At 38.2% G+C, this 15,983-nt stretch overlaps 1 pseudogene; it reads right to left on the bottom strand.

The window, feature by feature from the left end:
* Positions 1-5,486: 5,486 nt before the first annotated feature.
* On the bottom strand, positions 5,487-6,582 carry LOC106831817 (proline-rich protein 11 pseudogene; annotated as a pseudogene).
* Positions 6,583-15,983: the final 9,401 nt, after the last annotated feature.

The raw sequence follows: 15,983 nt of genomic DNA, 5'->3' as shown, positions 1-15,983 counted from the left end.
ATATGCTCTTTTGTTTGTGTTGTTACTGTGAATTTGTCTTTTTTTTACTCATGCTGGATTCTACCTAAGTTTTCATGAATGATAAGGCAAGATGGTGCATGCGGAATTAGTGGTGGCTCTCACTGGAGACGTTGTATCTCACTATAGAAGATGCCATCTTAGATAGGGATCCCTAGAAGCAGATCTCGAGATGAGGACCCATGTGGAAGAGATTCATTAACGAAGTTCTTCCTGGAGACACTCTTAGGGAGGGGCTGGAACAGGACAAGGAAAAGGAAGAAGCCAGCAAAGTTGCAGTTTCGAGCAAAGTCCTCCTGAGGTGGCCTCAGTGCTGTCTTTAACTCTGGCTTGTTAGTTCCTCCTCAGAGTCCCCAACCTTGAGGTCAGAGAGGCAGGCTTTCTACTCCCTCACCTCTTGCTCAGGCTGCCCCTCCAGGGTTGCCAACTCTGAGAAATGCCAGCCTCAGTAGCCTGAGGACAGTCCTAGAAGCAGAGTCTTACAGACGAGTTGGAGCAAATGTATTTCAAAACTGGGGGAATTGACAGAAACAGTGAAATCGGTCTAAGGGGATCTGGGCAGACCGCTGACTATGGACACATCAGTTACTTAAAAGGAAAATTGGGTAGAGCTGCATTAAAGATTTTTATTTTCCTGGATCCCATAAAAATTCTTAAAGTTGATTATGAAACAAATAATAATGAATAACCCTGAGGTAGAAACAGGTCTTTTAAGAATTGTGCATGGAGAGCGTTGAAGTACTAGGACAGAGAGAGAGAGGGAGGCACGATTCATTACGGGAGGCGGACAGCGCGGCCGCAAGGTTTGCATCGACAAGATACTAAATATCGGCTTTTGGGATAAGCTAATTCTACTTCCAAAGTGACTATTTTGCAACACCTATTACTATTTTTACCTAAACTCCTCCATAGGCAAAAAAAGCTAAAATACCATTGGCAAGTTCAGCTCCTTTAGGAGCAAGTACTAGTTTACTTATTCCTTTCCCACTGGTTTTTAAGGGTGTATGGGCTGCCTTGATCTGCTCTCCTGCATTTCCATCTGTGATCTGCTTTGTCAACTCCAAATTGGAAAGTGTATTACTAAGGCAGCAAAATTTGATAACAGTTTTGTATCTCCAATGAACTTCTCTCCCTGCTGTAGGTCTGCCCTGCTCCGCTGCTCTAGTCGGATTCAGAGCACGGTTGAGGGCAGGATACGTAAGCAGCTGTTAAAGAATGGGCAGAGTAGAATTTCTCAAATAAGGTCTCAGAAAAAAAAATTATAAGATCTGATCGAACGATGAGACTTGACTTCTGGCAATCATCTGGACAGACAAATCAACCCCATTTCATTGTGAGAAAGGATGCGGCGTAGTTCATACATCCACAGATTATGACAACCATGGGAATTGCAAGCAGAGCCACGAAGAAAGTATTTTGAACATAGAAGAACTTCTCAGAAATAATTATCATTGATATTTACAATTGCATAACAATAACACTACCAGAATTGCCAATTTCCTGTATTTTGAAATGTGTAAAATAGACTATTAAAGGTAGGATGGTATCCAAACTGAGAGTGTTTTAGTTTCTTCTTTCTATCTGCAGAACTGGGGAATACTTTGTATGTGTGTGTGTGTGTAGTGTGTAGAATATTCTCCATCAGCTGCCTGCCCCAAACCCCGGATCCACTCCCCACCCCATCCACTTGGAGTGCATCAGAAGATTCTGCCCTCTGGCTTTGGCTCAATTGGTCAATGAGAGGCAGTGGGAGGAGACAGCTGGATGGGAGGAGAATGAGATGGGGATATTCAGTTCCTGACTCCCTCCATCCTGGGCTATATAGGGCAGTAACGGCGCCCTCTGGGATTTGGTAACTATTTCCTCCCCTGCGTGTTTAGACTAAGGGCTGCTAATATGTTCTCCTTGTTGCTAGTCCTGTTTTCCTACTATTTCAGTTTTCCAATGTCATCAGCCCTAGGAGGGTGCTAACACATCTCCTGTTGGTTTCTCTGAATCTTGCTCATAGTTCCTTTACTAGAAAAACTCTCCTCACCTTCCCCATTCGAGCCGGCTTCTGCAACTTGACTAAAACAGAAGGGTAGGATTGCGTTACCCTAGAAGACATATCGGTTAATAGATCTACAGTTCCCCCATAGTTCCTTATCCCTTAATAAAAACTAGGCTATTTGTTAACAGCAGAGATGCCCTCAGACCCAGGCAAGAGGGGCCCCCCCAAAATGAATTCATCAAAAAACACCTAGGCGCCTCTGTCACTTGACATCCAGCCCTCAGCGCTGGTGTGGCACTGCCTGAGCTGCCAAACTTCTGTTTTCATGACTAGCCATGTTAAGCCCCAAGGAAATATTTCTCCACATTTTTGCTATGGCTCGGAGACAAAAAGTCCTGTGTGCAAACCTTTAATGGTGTGAAGTTGTGCTTCTGCTAACGTGGGAGACAGACAGTCCTGTAGGACGCAGGAAGGATTCAAATGGTGGAAGTACACAGGTAAATGAAAAGAAAAACTAAGTTATCAGATCGTTTTTCTCAAATAAATGCAGCAATTTCTTGCATAATGACTTTTCATCTCCTAGTAGTGCACAGTATCTGTTTTCTTTTTTCTCTCCCTGCCCCAATTTGTGGTTCTGGACTTATTATAAATTACTGTGATGTGGTCCCAACAGTTGCACAAAGTGGCAGAAGAAACAGTTGTGATACTAAATAATTCATATTTCTTTTCCATTTATATCTATCTAGGTCTAGAATTAATGTGCTTAAAGCCATTGGCAAATAGACATTGAAAACTGAAATTGCAAATAAGTGTATTTTATAAAAATATATAATAAAATTAAATGAAACTTTTAAAATAAATAATTCAGCTTTATTTATGTATTTCTTTAAATTTTGATACTTATTTATTATAACTGATGTTTCTTTTTAATTTTAATAGATAATTTTAAGATTTTTTTTTTTATCATCAGCAATAGTTTAATGAAGCCATAGCATTTACAGGATTCTCAAACAGGTACAACATAAAATCTGGGGGGCCAGCCCGGTGGTACAGAAGTTAAGTTAGCACTTCAATGTCCCAGGGTTCGCTGGTTCTGATCCTGGGTGCAGACGTGGCACTACTTGGCAAGCCATGCTGGTGGCAGGCATCCCACATATAAAGTAGAGGAAGATGGGCATGGATGTTAGCTCAGGGCCAGTCTTCCTCAGCAAAAAGAGGAGGATTGGCAGCAGATGTTAGCTCAGGGCTAATCTTCCTCATAAATAAATAAATAAATAAACTCATAAAAAGTAGTAAAATAATTCAAGGTAGAACACATTTTAATACTGGTACAATGACAGTAGCAGCTTTACAAATGTTTATCTATGTGATTTCTATAGCATTTTTTTAATGAACCTTTAACCCACAAGAATGATAAAATAATGTAAATTAAATTGATATAGTACATGGTGGTTTATTAATATTATAAACATTAGAAGTGCCCCATAAAATACTCTGATATAAATACTCAACTGCTTTATTCTTAGTAATCATTCTCTTTATTCCTACTTAATACAAATGTATCTAGCAGGTTTAAAAAATTTTACTAGAAGCCGATATGTTTCTTAACAACATTATCTGTTTAATTTTCATCTATAAATGTGTTGTAAACATAAACATGGGTCTCATGAAAACAAAACAGGGGGCCAGACCAGTGATGTAGTGGTTAAGTTTGCACACTCTGCCTCAGTGGCCTGGGATTTGCTGGTTCAGATGCTGGGCATGGACCTACACACCGCTCATCAAGCCACGCTGTGGTGGCATCCCACATAGAAGAACTAGAAGGGCTTACAACTAAGATACATAACTATGTACTGGGATTTTGGGGAGAATAAAAAGAGGAAGATTGGCAACAGATGTTAGCTCAGGGCCAATCTTCCTCACCAAAAAGCAAGACAAACAAACAAACAGACAAAAATACAGGGTCTGCTTTACAGTTTGGTGACTTCCCAGAACCCTCTATTGGGCATCTCAAAGCTACGTTTGTCTGTGGAAATACAGGCATTTCTGGGAAATTGCCAAAATGTCTTTTAGCCTAAGCTAATCAGGGAATATTTCAAGGATGTCATCTATGTATCTACTTCCTATCAGGCTGGAAAGTGCAGTGAAGATCTGAAACTCTTTGTTTCTGTCCGTGATGAGCTGCTATCCTTATTCTTGGGACTGCAGTGGAGGGTCTCAGCATCAGAATCCTGCTCCTTCATCACACTCACCCTAATGAGAGCTCCCCTTCGTCCATGGTACTTAGCACATTAGTGGCAGGGATCCTGGCTGAAGCTATAGGAGTGCCCACTACTAAGTAGATGTGTCTGGCAAACTGGGGGCTCCCAGAAATCCTTGGCAGCTTTGTAGGAAACTGACTGATAGAGTGGCCTGTATAAAATATAAGATGTCCAGAAAAACTTGATTTCAGATAAACAATGAATCATTTTTTTAGTATAAATATGTCCCAGGCAATATTTGAGACCTACTTATACTAAAAAAGTGATACATTGTTTAATGAGACATATTTATACTTAGAAATTATCTGTTGTTCACCTGAAATTCAAATTTGATTGGGTGTCATGTATTTATATTTGCTAAATCTGGCCACCTGGACTGGCAGGAAAGAACAAAATCCAGTGAGGTCTGCATTATTACTGTCATTGAATCGACAGGTTGTTGAGGACAGGAAATCAGGTCTCACAGCAAACCCACTATGAACCTCAGAGAATCCTTGGCAGGGCACTGTGGAAAAAACAAGGTTCGTGTTGAGGTCTTCATGAAATTTATATTTAACTGCATGAATGTGGACAGCAAATATAAAAGTAAGGACTATCTCAGACTTCAGTGAACCAGATATAACTACCTACCTAAGATGCTAGAAATGATACATTCTAATTTTTAGGGTCCCGTTGGATCTTTTTCTTCAAATCCTTTTGGAAAATAGTTGGGTTTGGATGGGGGCTGGTCTTAGCTCCTAATTGTTTATAGTAAATAGAAATCAAATCCAGAGGGTCTTTTTTATTGATTAAGTTTGTAAGACTTATATGAATGCATGAGCTTTACAGACTAAAATACTTTGCAATTACCTGAGAATACCCAAGATGAAGAGGAACTCAGTTATTTTCTTCATGTCAGAATGGCACCTATGGAGTACAAGCTATAGTTATCCAGCTAAATTTGAACAACTTCTCCAACCTAAATTGGGTAATTCCAGGTTAAAATCATGTTGGAGATTGCATTTTCCCAAATGTTCTACTAAACATACAAACTAGAAAATATCCAAATACCCACTTTACACCCCAGTATGAATGGGCTCCATACATACTTAATTCTTCAAATGAAATTATATATTAGTATAATTATTTATACATACCCTACTATATTAAAAAATGTATCGGAGTGGTTTTATCTGTATATTTTGTGGATCATAACATGGAGTCTGGCAGGGTTGGCATCAGTTTTGTTCATCAAAGCTGCTTGTAGAAAGTGCCAGAATTTGAGATGGGCTTCTAGGGTGAGCCAGCTGAAACTTTCTGGGGTCAGCCCAGTTCCTGTTTCCATATTTTCTTTATTAGTAAGTGGGGTTCCTCCTGGACTCCTCTCTACATCGACTTTTCTAAGTAGTTTCCGTAGATCTATCTGGCTTTTTACCAGGAGTAATGAAGACTTTTGTAACTTGAGTTAACACTTTGGACTGGGTTTCAGGGTAACACACTTCAGGTCGGAGACAGTAACCATGAATTCTTGCCTTAGGTGATGGTACAATCTTCCTCCTTTCATTAAAACTTTGCATCTTCTTTAATTTCACGGTCAGCAGATCTTTAATTGTTATCTGCATGGGTCCATCTTGTTTTAATGGTCCAGCCTGAAGTGCTTTACTGAGATTGGATTTTCTGAGCAGCAAAGGCGCTACCGGTGGTGGAGGAGGCAGAGGCAGAAGAGGTGGAGGGGGTGGAGGCGGACGTGGAGGATGGGGAAGATGGCTGGTTGGCTGGCTGTGATAGCATGGGGGGAAGTACAGCTCCGGATTCTACAGGGGTGGTTAGAGCACATGGGGGCACATGGTAAAAAACCGTAAGTTTATCACTCATGTGTTTGACCACGGCTTGGACAGGAAGAATTTTCTGAGACGGTCTTCACTGCTTCCTGGAGCCTGCAGAAGTCCCTTTCCAAAATGCAAAACGGTGGTTTTAGACTGTAAAGTTCTCAGCGGCAGAAACTGATGGAAAGATGGTGTCTTTTAACACTTCTAAAGTCTGGGTCACCCAGTTTTGGCACCAGTTGTATATAGACCACACTCAATTTTCCAAAGTTTTACTGCATCTTTGATATTGGGAAATTTGAAGTTCCAGGATGAGCGTAGCCTCCTAAGATCTGGCTTGTATTCCTGCTAAGGAGGGCATCTGTTGAAGGCATAACCACTCTTTCTGGAGAGAGTGGTGGAAGGGGAGGTGTAATTAGCTTGGACAGGAGTGAGAGGCGTCTCCCTTTTTGAATAATCTTTTCTCTTTGACTTTCAGCTTTCTTCTTCCTTTCTTGAGCTTGGGCATAATTTTAGTCTAAGAACCCGGGGATTAGATGGAGTCCAGCAGTGGCCTTTTCCTCGTCACCAATTTTAAGTATTTTAGAAGAAAAAGATTTTGAAAATAATATTACTGTTTCAATCTTTAACATTTACTTAACATTTCGATGAAGAGTATATTTAAATTGGTAGTCTTTAATAAAATCACATTTTAATTTTTAATTCTTTAGATCAAGGTTTGCCAAATTTTTCTGTAAAGGGCCAGATGTTAACTATTTTAGGATTGCAAGCCGGACAGTCTTTGTTACAACTACTCAGCCCTGCCACTATATCACAAAAGGAGCAGAGACAACATGTAAATGAATGGACAGGGCTATGTTCCAATAAAACTTTATTTACAAAAATAGGCAGCCAGCCTACTAACCTTAGTTTGCTGACCATTGCTTTAGGTCATTTTGATAATGGATAAAAATTATGTGAAAAATCTTATAATAATAATATATTAGTAATTTTGCTTGCATTTTATTAAATCAGTGTAAATTATTTATTAATTACGTATTTATGTCATTACTTATCAAAACAGTATGATCCATCAACAGAGCACACAAACATGATAATAGTGATTAAATTTGGTCTTTCCATACTTTCTTTTTAGCCATAAAGAAACCACAGTTTTAGACAAATTTAAAAATTTTTCTTGGTCAAAAGTATATTTATCAAGACTACCTTAAAGAATGTATTTAATTTAAGAGTCTGTTAGCTTAATTTATATCTTACACTTATTTAGACATATGGTATGGTATGTGGGCTTTCAATTGTACCAACAATTGGACCAACCAATTTTGGGGTGGGCCTAGTTAGCTATTTTCCTCTCCAAGAGCAACCCTATCAAAAGATGAAGTTTCTACTACTCCAGAACTTGCAAACTGACAAGCTTCAGGTTGTGTTCAGCTCACTCATCTTGGATCTGCACAGTGTTAGCCAAATGTAAAAATCTAGATATTTGGATTCTATTTAAAAATTTGGCAAAACTACATCCCTTTCTAGAGATCTGAGCCCCCCCTTTAGACTGGGCATGTCCCCTCCAGTTTGCCAAAGTCTGCATCACCACTGATGGTGTCTCCAACCCAGCCAGCCTGCTTCTTCATATTATTGGCCTGCCCTCTGTAGCATTTGCTATTTGAAACTCTTCCAGACCATTGGAAACTGGCTTTTTTCTTAGTTGTATCCTCATTGCAGTAATTGCCCCTTCCCCAAACAAAACACCCAAACAAAAGAAACCAACCAACAAAACATCACAATTCCTTTTCATCCTGAGCACCTCCAGTCCTTTGGTTCTTCTCTAGGACGTGGAGCTGATGATAAGGCTCTGATTGCTCCCTTCTCCTTACTTCTAATTAATAGGAGAGACAACGACCAACACAGTCTGCATGAATTTTTCTCATTTTCCAAAACAATACTGCAACTCAATCATTATAGAACTATGATCAACAACAACTATATAATAAGTCGTATAACATCTGACAATATAACTATGATAAAAAGATGTTACCTAATATTCATGTCCATTATTAAAATAAGAAGAATAATTAATCACCCTTTCTGATAAAAAAAATATTAAGGAGAAAAAAGAGACTGAGAATTTAATGGAGTCCTCGCTAACAGTGACCACTTATGAGGGTAAAGTCGCGGCTACTAAGAAGAACTTGGCTGAGGGATGGACCCCTTTCTTTTTCCCAGCAAGGCCCACAGAGGAACGATTTGGAATTGAGGAGATAAAAGATCAGAATTAACTGCTACTCTACGTAGCGCTACAGTATCACCCTATAGTGACCCAACCCAGAGCAATATTTTGAAAATTAAGCTGGCAAACTGTTTTTCCTACTTATTGGTTTAGCTTTGTGTGTGTGTGTGTGTGTATTGTATGTTCTTGTCCCAGTACTTATCTGCTACAACACTGACTTTCAACTTTTGACCAAAGCCTAAAGTAAGAAGTGCATTTTATATTGTGACTGTATATAAACACACATACACACAATTATATAATTTTGGAAAAGCATTTTCACAAAATAATACTTACTATTATACTGCTTGTGATACACACAGATATTTTTTATTCTTTTTCAGGCTCTTGTGAAAAAAATGCTAAGAACAATCCTCTAAACCAACCACTCTTAATGGGAGTGATATTGACCCCATGGGGTAAAAATGGCTTCTTGGGAGCAAAGAAAACTTACATAGCATAATGATTTGCAGCCCTCCAAAGGGTCAGAGTACATCAATAGGCGTACAGCATGTCTGCGGTATTAACATTTCATGGGGCTGGGATGTTAGGACAAATATGGGCTAATTGAAAACATTGAGAAACACTGCAAAACTGACCTGCAATTTAAAAAACGCTGTTCCAAAAATCAGGAGAACAAGGCAACTGTGCCTGAAATTCACATTGTTCGAGACAAGGCAAGTGGGACCAAATGTGTACAGCCCACAAACACACTGAACATTTGTTCAAGACCCAGAATCCCAAAATCTTAGTCCCATTCTTCCTATGGGATTTAGGATCCCTGCTGCGTGTCTAAAACTACCACTCTTTCCTCTCTGTTACTCCAGATTAAAGAAATTCCCTCCCCTCTTCACCGAGAGGTCAGGACCACAGCAGTTTGACTGAGAGAAGGCAAGACAGGAGATTATTATAACAAACCTTGTGGTGAAAATTTTAAATTGGGCTGACCTTAGGAACCAAAAGTGATTGTAAAACTATGGAATCTGCCCATGATATCATTTAGTGAAAAGAAAAGAAATATGTGTAAAGCAGCAATTAGGGGAAGAAGAACCTCTTTAGTGTTTCTATCACAATGTGTTAAAACTACTTAATAAAGTGATTCCATTTGTCAGCATTTTTTTCCTGATTCTCTGTTCCTATTACCCACTCTTCTTTTTTGGTCCCTGTATTTGCATTGCTGGACTCTCCCCTTGGTAAGCTCCATGGTATAGAAAAACAATGAATGTTATTAGTACTCCCACATTGGAAAAAGAAATGCTTTATACAAAGTTTCTTTCTACCCAAGTCTAATATCCAAGAACATGTGGAAACAGGTTTTTATATTCATCAAGCAAGTTTGAATATATTTAAAATTCACTGCAAGAAATGACACCAAAATTTGCAGCAATATCTGCAAATAACTGCATTTTACATTGCCAGTGTGCATTATTCTCAGCTCCTAGCAATCTGAAATTGTGCTAACAGACAAATAGGACCTAAGCAATGTAGGAAAAGGTAATGTGCACACCAGTCTCCCCCTCCATATGTTGATTAAGCTATTCAAAGCTTTAGTCACAAAATGGAAATGTTTGTTAGCATTTTAGTCAATACAATCTCTGTCAGAGGTATGATATGGTTCGCATGCCCATTCTGAACTGAGTAGCAAGGAAAAGACAGTTGAATTGTATCCTGCACCTGCTGTGTGCAGAGGACGACAAAAATGCTAAGGCACAGAGATGACCAGAGAGCCATGTCACCCCACTGCAGATGGGGTGGGAGTGGGGAGACAAAACTTAACGTTGCTTTTATCAGGAAAATGTACATTTTGGAAGGGTGGGAAATATTTTTTCTTTTTCTGAGAAGATATAGGCAGAAGTTGAGATGAAAACCTGCAATGAATAGACCATTTCCTGTGAAATGCCTTTCTCTGACTCTTGTTCCAGAATTCAGTACTTCACGGTCCCAGATTGACGTTTTAAAGTATTCAAATTAATTTACTCTTCTCTAAAACTAATATTCTATTGTCGCTTTATAAAATGGCATCTGACATCCAGATCCAAAATAATGAAAAATTCTGTTTTTCATACTATCAGTACAGATATTTTTATTCAGGAAATCAGTTCATTTGAAAATGATACAGTATGATTTATAGTAAAGTCCCATGTAAGGACTTTTTCAGAAATTCATGAATTTAGTACCACTCTGAAGGTGTCACTCAAAATGGAGACTGGGGACTTGTCATTATGTAAATAAACAAATTCAGACATACTCAGCCTCCTTGAACCGCTTAGTGAAGAGTATACAAAATATTGTCACAATATCATTATTATTTATTGGATGAGCCCTCAAAATTTTAAGTCATTGACATATATTTTCCTCTTTATATTTTCTTTTGTACCTCTTATTGTTTGAAATGTGTGACTCATCAAATTCAGGGCAAAGAACAAGTTAGAAGGAAAGAAAATCCAGATAATTGAATTTTCTTTAGGCTGGGAACATCTTGTAACACAGGATTACCTCTAATGGAAGATCTTTATGTGTATCATGATACTGCCTTTAGGTGTCCTTTGAATGAACTATAGAAATATAACTTCCTTTTATTTTTGGAATGAGTTAACTTTTCCTAGCTAGCAGAGTTCTCCTTTTCTGATTATAATTCACATTAAAGAAGAGAGAGAGTGGGGCCAGCCCTGTGGCATAGTAGTTAAGGTCACGCACTCTGCTTCAGTGGCCCGGAGTTCATGGGTTTGGATCCCAGGAGTGGACCTACACACTGCTCATGAAGCCATGCTGTGGCAGTGTCCCACATACAAAATAGAGGAAGATAGGCATGGATGTTAGCTCAGGGCCAATCTTCCTCAAGCAAAATGAGGAAGGTTGGCCACAGATGTTAGCTCAGGGCGAATCTTCCTCACCACCATCCCCCCAAAAAAAGAGAGAGAAAGTTTTAGATACCAGAATATGCTAGTTATGGTTACACAGACACTTTTCAGATGCTTTAGGAGAAAGATCATCACTTTTCAACTAGTTTGGGTAACAAGCTAAGCTGATAGTGATGGGTACTGTTGGAATGGCTGTATTTTTGTAGAGATTACCTCTAGCGAGTATTGACACTTGCTACCTATCAATTAATCAGATTTGAACATTTATCACTCTAGACTTATTGGAGGAGATGGCAACAGTCTCCTAATTATGTAATAGTTTAAAGAATCTATTCTATTCTTTTCTTTTTTCCTTGAAAATTCCAGGTTGCTTTCGGTTGAGAAATTATGAAGTATAGACACACTTTTAGTTTTAATTCCTGAAAACAATCTCATTTTCCTGTCTCACTGAGGCTCTTCCTCTTTCTTGGCTCATTCTGTAATGTATAATCTTGTATCCTATTATTGTATTCTGGCTTGTCTGGACAATACTGCAATAAATCGTGATGGCTGACAGAGCGTTAAGTGAATTTCAATAAATTATGAGAACCTTCGTTCTGCCAGTTATGCAAAAAAATACTTGACACCTCAATAAAAAGGCAACAGAGGGAGCATTAAAAATGCATCTCTAAAATTTAAATATTTGTCCTTTTTTTTTCCCTATTCAATTGTTCTATGTAGGGAGGAGAATTGAATAAACATTTTTTAAAACTCTGTTATGATAAGGTTTATCTTTTTATAAAGTCCTTGAAACTGAGTTTATTCAAAATTTGAAGATATACATTTTCTTTTTAAAATCATTTAACACATGGAAGTTGCTAGAACCTGTTAGGTTGATCGTTGGCAATAATTTATCATTGTCCACATCCGGACTTGTTCTCTGGCCAATAAAACATTACAATTTGCTCGAAGTTGAGGGCTCGTCTCTCAGTATCATGTCTATTTTAGATGGTTTTAGAAGGGACTTTATTCATAGTGATGGTGATCATATAATTTATCATCCAAACCAGACACTTGGAGAGGGAAAGGGAGTTCCATTCAGATGTGAAGTCTGGACCACCAGTGAAAGCCACACAGCCAAGTATGTACAGATTCCCTATGTGTCATAGATGCCTAATACAAATTTTTTGATTTTTTAAATATCTGTTGCTGATTCCAACAATTGTTTCCAATGAGAGCTTTAAATTGTGATTTTTTCAAACTTACAATAAACCCAGCAAGTCCACTAGTTATTGTGCTAGGGGAAGGAAGAACAAGTTTTACACATTTGGTCTTACTTTAATAATGTTAATCCTAATCCTTTACTTCTCTTTCTTTTAAGTTGGTTTGAATTAACCTTCTTATTTTCCTCCTTGTTATTCCATTTTCTCTTTTTTTCCCCCTCTCCCTCACCTTGAATTTCACACCTGGTGACCGTAAGTTGAGATGGAACACCTGTCTTGGAACTGAAATTATGAAAGAAGGTGGAAGTTGTGGTCTCAGCACTTTTGAAGGAGATGAGCTTCTTTTCTGGTTCCTTAATATTTCATGCTCCTTTTCCCACAGACCTCATTCTCTTGGAAGATCACTCTTCTTAGCTCTTTCCATCTTTAAATTATTATGGGATTTTTTTTGAGGAGGGAGGGATTGTAGAAATGCAAGGCTGTTTTTTAATTGAAATTTTTATTGACATAAGTGTAGATTTACATGCAGTTGTGAGAAATAACACATGCCCTTTATCTACTTTCCCCAACTGTAACATTTTGCAAACGATGGCACAATATCACAACCAGGATTGACATTGATAAGTCCACCTGTCATATTAATATTTCCCCAGTTTTACTTGTACTCATTTGTGTATGTGTATTTAATTCTATACAATTTTATTACATGTGTAGGTTTATGTATCCATCACCACATACAAAATACTGCTTATTTCTGTCACCACAAGGATGCTTTGTGCTGCCGTTTTATAACACACCCACCTCCCTCCTATCCACTGGCAACCACAAAATGTCTCTAATTTCCAAAATTTTGTCATTTTAAGACTATATAAACAGAATTATACAGTACATAACCTTTTGGGATTGTCTTTTTCACTCACCACAATTCTTTGGAGATTCACCCAAGTTGTGACACATTTCGAACAATTTGTTCCTTTTTATTGCCAAGTTGTATTTATTGCCGAGTGATACATCTGTACTACTATCTGTTTAAGCTTCACCTGTTGCAGGATGTCTAGGCTGTTCTAGTTTTTGGCTTTTACAATAAAGCTGCTGTGACTGTTCGTGTTTAGGTTTCTGCGTGATCACTCTTACCTCTTCTAGTTAAGATTTATCTCAGGGAAGGTATGCTTTCATTGCATTATATCCTTTTCTTCATGGCACTTATCACAGTTGTAATTTTACGTTTGCACATTATGATGATTCGATTGCAGTTAATGTGTCCTACCGGACCTTATCTCCATGGGGACAGGAATTATGTCTGTTTTTCTCATCATTGTTTTCCCAGTGCCTGTAGAGTGCCCGGCACACAGATATTTGGGAAATGAATTGTTGGCTGAATGAGCCAGTCGTAATGATAGACCATTTATACATACTACTTCTCTAGCCTAACATCCCTGAAATTTGGAAATTTATAAATCTTATTGTATAGATGAGGAAAATTAGGTAAAGGAATTTATCCAAATTACTCTGTGAGAAAGTAGGCAAGGTGGACTTCGAACACATATCTGACTTCAAAACTCTTACTCTTTCCACTGCACTGGTCTTTTTCTTGCAGCTATGAAATTATTTCTACTTTTCTCTGAGGGAGCAATTCAACTGCAACCACAGAGACACAGCTGTGACAAAATACTACGTTCAATTGATAACCCAATACAATGATATGATGAAACAAAAGCCAACCCCACTGCCTTTTGTTTTCTGACAGATCACGTGAAGAAAGCAGGCATAGTTGCTGTGTAATTTGCAGTCTGCAGGTGTGGGAGTCTCTATTTCATAGGACACAAATAAGCCTGGACATATTTGGTAATTACTGTGTTAATACAGAGTAATTGCACAGCTATTTCTTTCTTACAAATTATATGGTAGTTATATTTGAAATTACCATAAAAAATGAAAAACTTCTAGATGCCAGTAAATGATTGCTTTATAATTACAAAATAATTACATAGTTATTTTGCCCTAGAAATATAAAGCATTGTACAAAAGCCATATACTTCACTGCCAGAGCTGCCAAGGTCCAATGCTATCGGTCTTTTTAGGAATTGCCTTCAGGACTTTCTAAAATTCTCAAAAACTTTAACTTCTCTGGGGGGTGAAAATATGTGTCACAAGAGAGATAGACTCTCTCATTAAACCAGAATTTTCAATGACCCCAAAGCTATTGCACCATAAAAATTAAGTCAGTAATGATAGTAACAGAGCTATTTTGCCTACCCTTGACGAGACCTTTTTGGCTGTGGTTACTCAAGAAGGAGCCAGTTAATACAGCAAAGTCTTTATGCATTTCCGTGTGTCACAGAGTCAACCTGACATGGGAATTGTGGCAGTTACTTATTCAACTTTTCCATCACTTAAAAAATTGACTTGACTGGGGCTGGCCCCGTGGCCGAGTGGTTAAGTTCGCGCGCTCCGCTGCAGGCGGCCCAGTGTTTCGTCGGTTCGAATCCTGGGCGCGGACATGGCACTGCTCGTCAGACCATGCTGAGGCAGCGTCCCACATGCCACAACTAGAGGAACCCACAACGAAGAATACACAACTATGTACCGGGGGGGCTTTGGGGAGAAAAAGGAAAAAATAAAATCTTTAAAAAAAAAAAAAAATTGACTTGACTTTGGTTGCCCATTCATACTATATGTTATCTCATCATTTTTCACTCTGTATGCTATTAAAGCATTACAATATATGAATGTTAGAATATTAAGTATACAGATTGATTATTATTTATGATGCCAATTCTGCTTCTCTGGATATTTGCAATAAAAAAATTTTAAGGAAGTCAAAGATAAAACAAATAGATGCATAATTTTCAGTTATGGAATGAAAACTATTGGAGAAAATAATTTTCACTTCAAGGCTTAGGATTTCATTTAGCACTTTTAATTAATTACTTCTACATTGACAAGATGTAGTGCTTTAATAAAGCAAAGAGTGAAAACAAATGAATGTAACTTTCTGTATCTGAATTTTTTCTCCAATAGAAACAGTGCTGAAACACTTTGGAGAGTGAAAATAAAAAAAAATCAATGAAAGAATTTCAGTCCCAGGCATAATTAAGTAACTGGTATAAGACATTGTTCCATTGTAAATAGGTTTTAAATTGAGAAAAATGTATGAGGTATCTATTTTCAGGCATTATCCACAAGTAGTACCTGGCTGTGATCCTTGAGGAAAGGAAGAAACATGACGTAAGCTCACTTCCTCCCAACTTTGTGCCTGAGGCGCTTTGTACACTTCAGCCCAGGGAAGGGGAATCAAATAGAGAGCAACAGTTTTGCTGAGCAGAAGGAAGAGATATTAACGATCAGAATTGTTGAGGTGACTGGAATTTCCAAGATAGGATATTTGAAAGGCGGGTACAGCCTAGAGAAGAATATCCAAAAATATCCTTAGAGGCCCCTTTGAAGTTTTGGTCAAATACTCACCTGCACATTGGTAGGGTGAGAATCCATAGACTTTGGTGGAGGACAACTACTGGGGGCCCTGTGGACTGAAAGAAGACTCCTGACTTCTTATCGTACTAGAAGACATGAGATTCCCAAT

Source organism: Equus asinus, chromosome 7 (genome assembly GCF_041296235.1).
Source record: "Equus asinus isolate D_3611 breed Donkey chromosome 7, EquAss-T2T_v2, whole genome shotgun sequence".
Classification (NCBI taxonomy): domain Eukaryota; kingdom Metazoa; phylum Chordata; class Mammalia; order Perissodactyla; family Equidae; genus Equus; species Equus asinus.
This window is presented reverse-complemented; position numbering and strand designations above follow the sequence as displayed.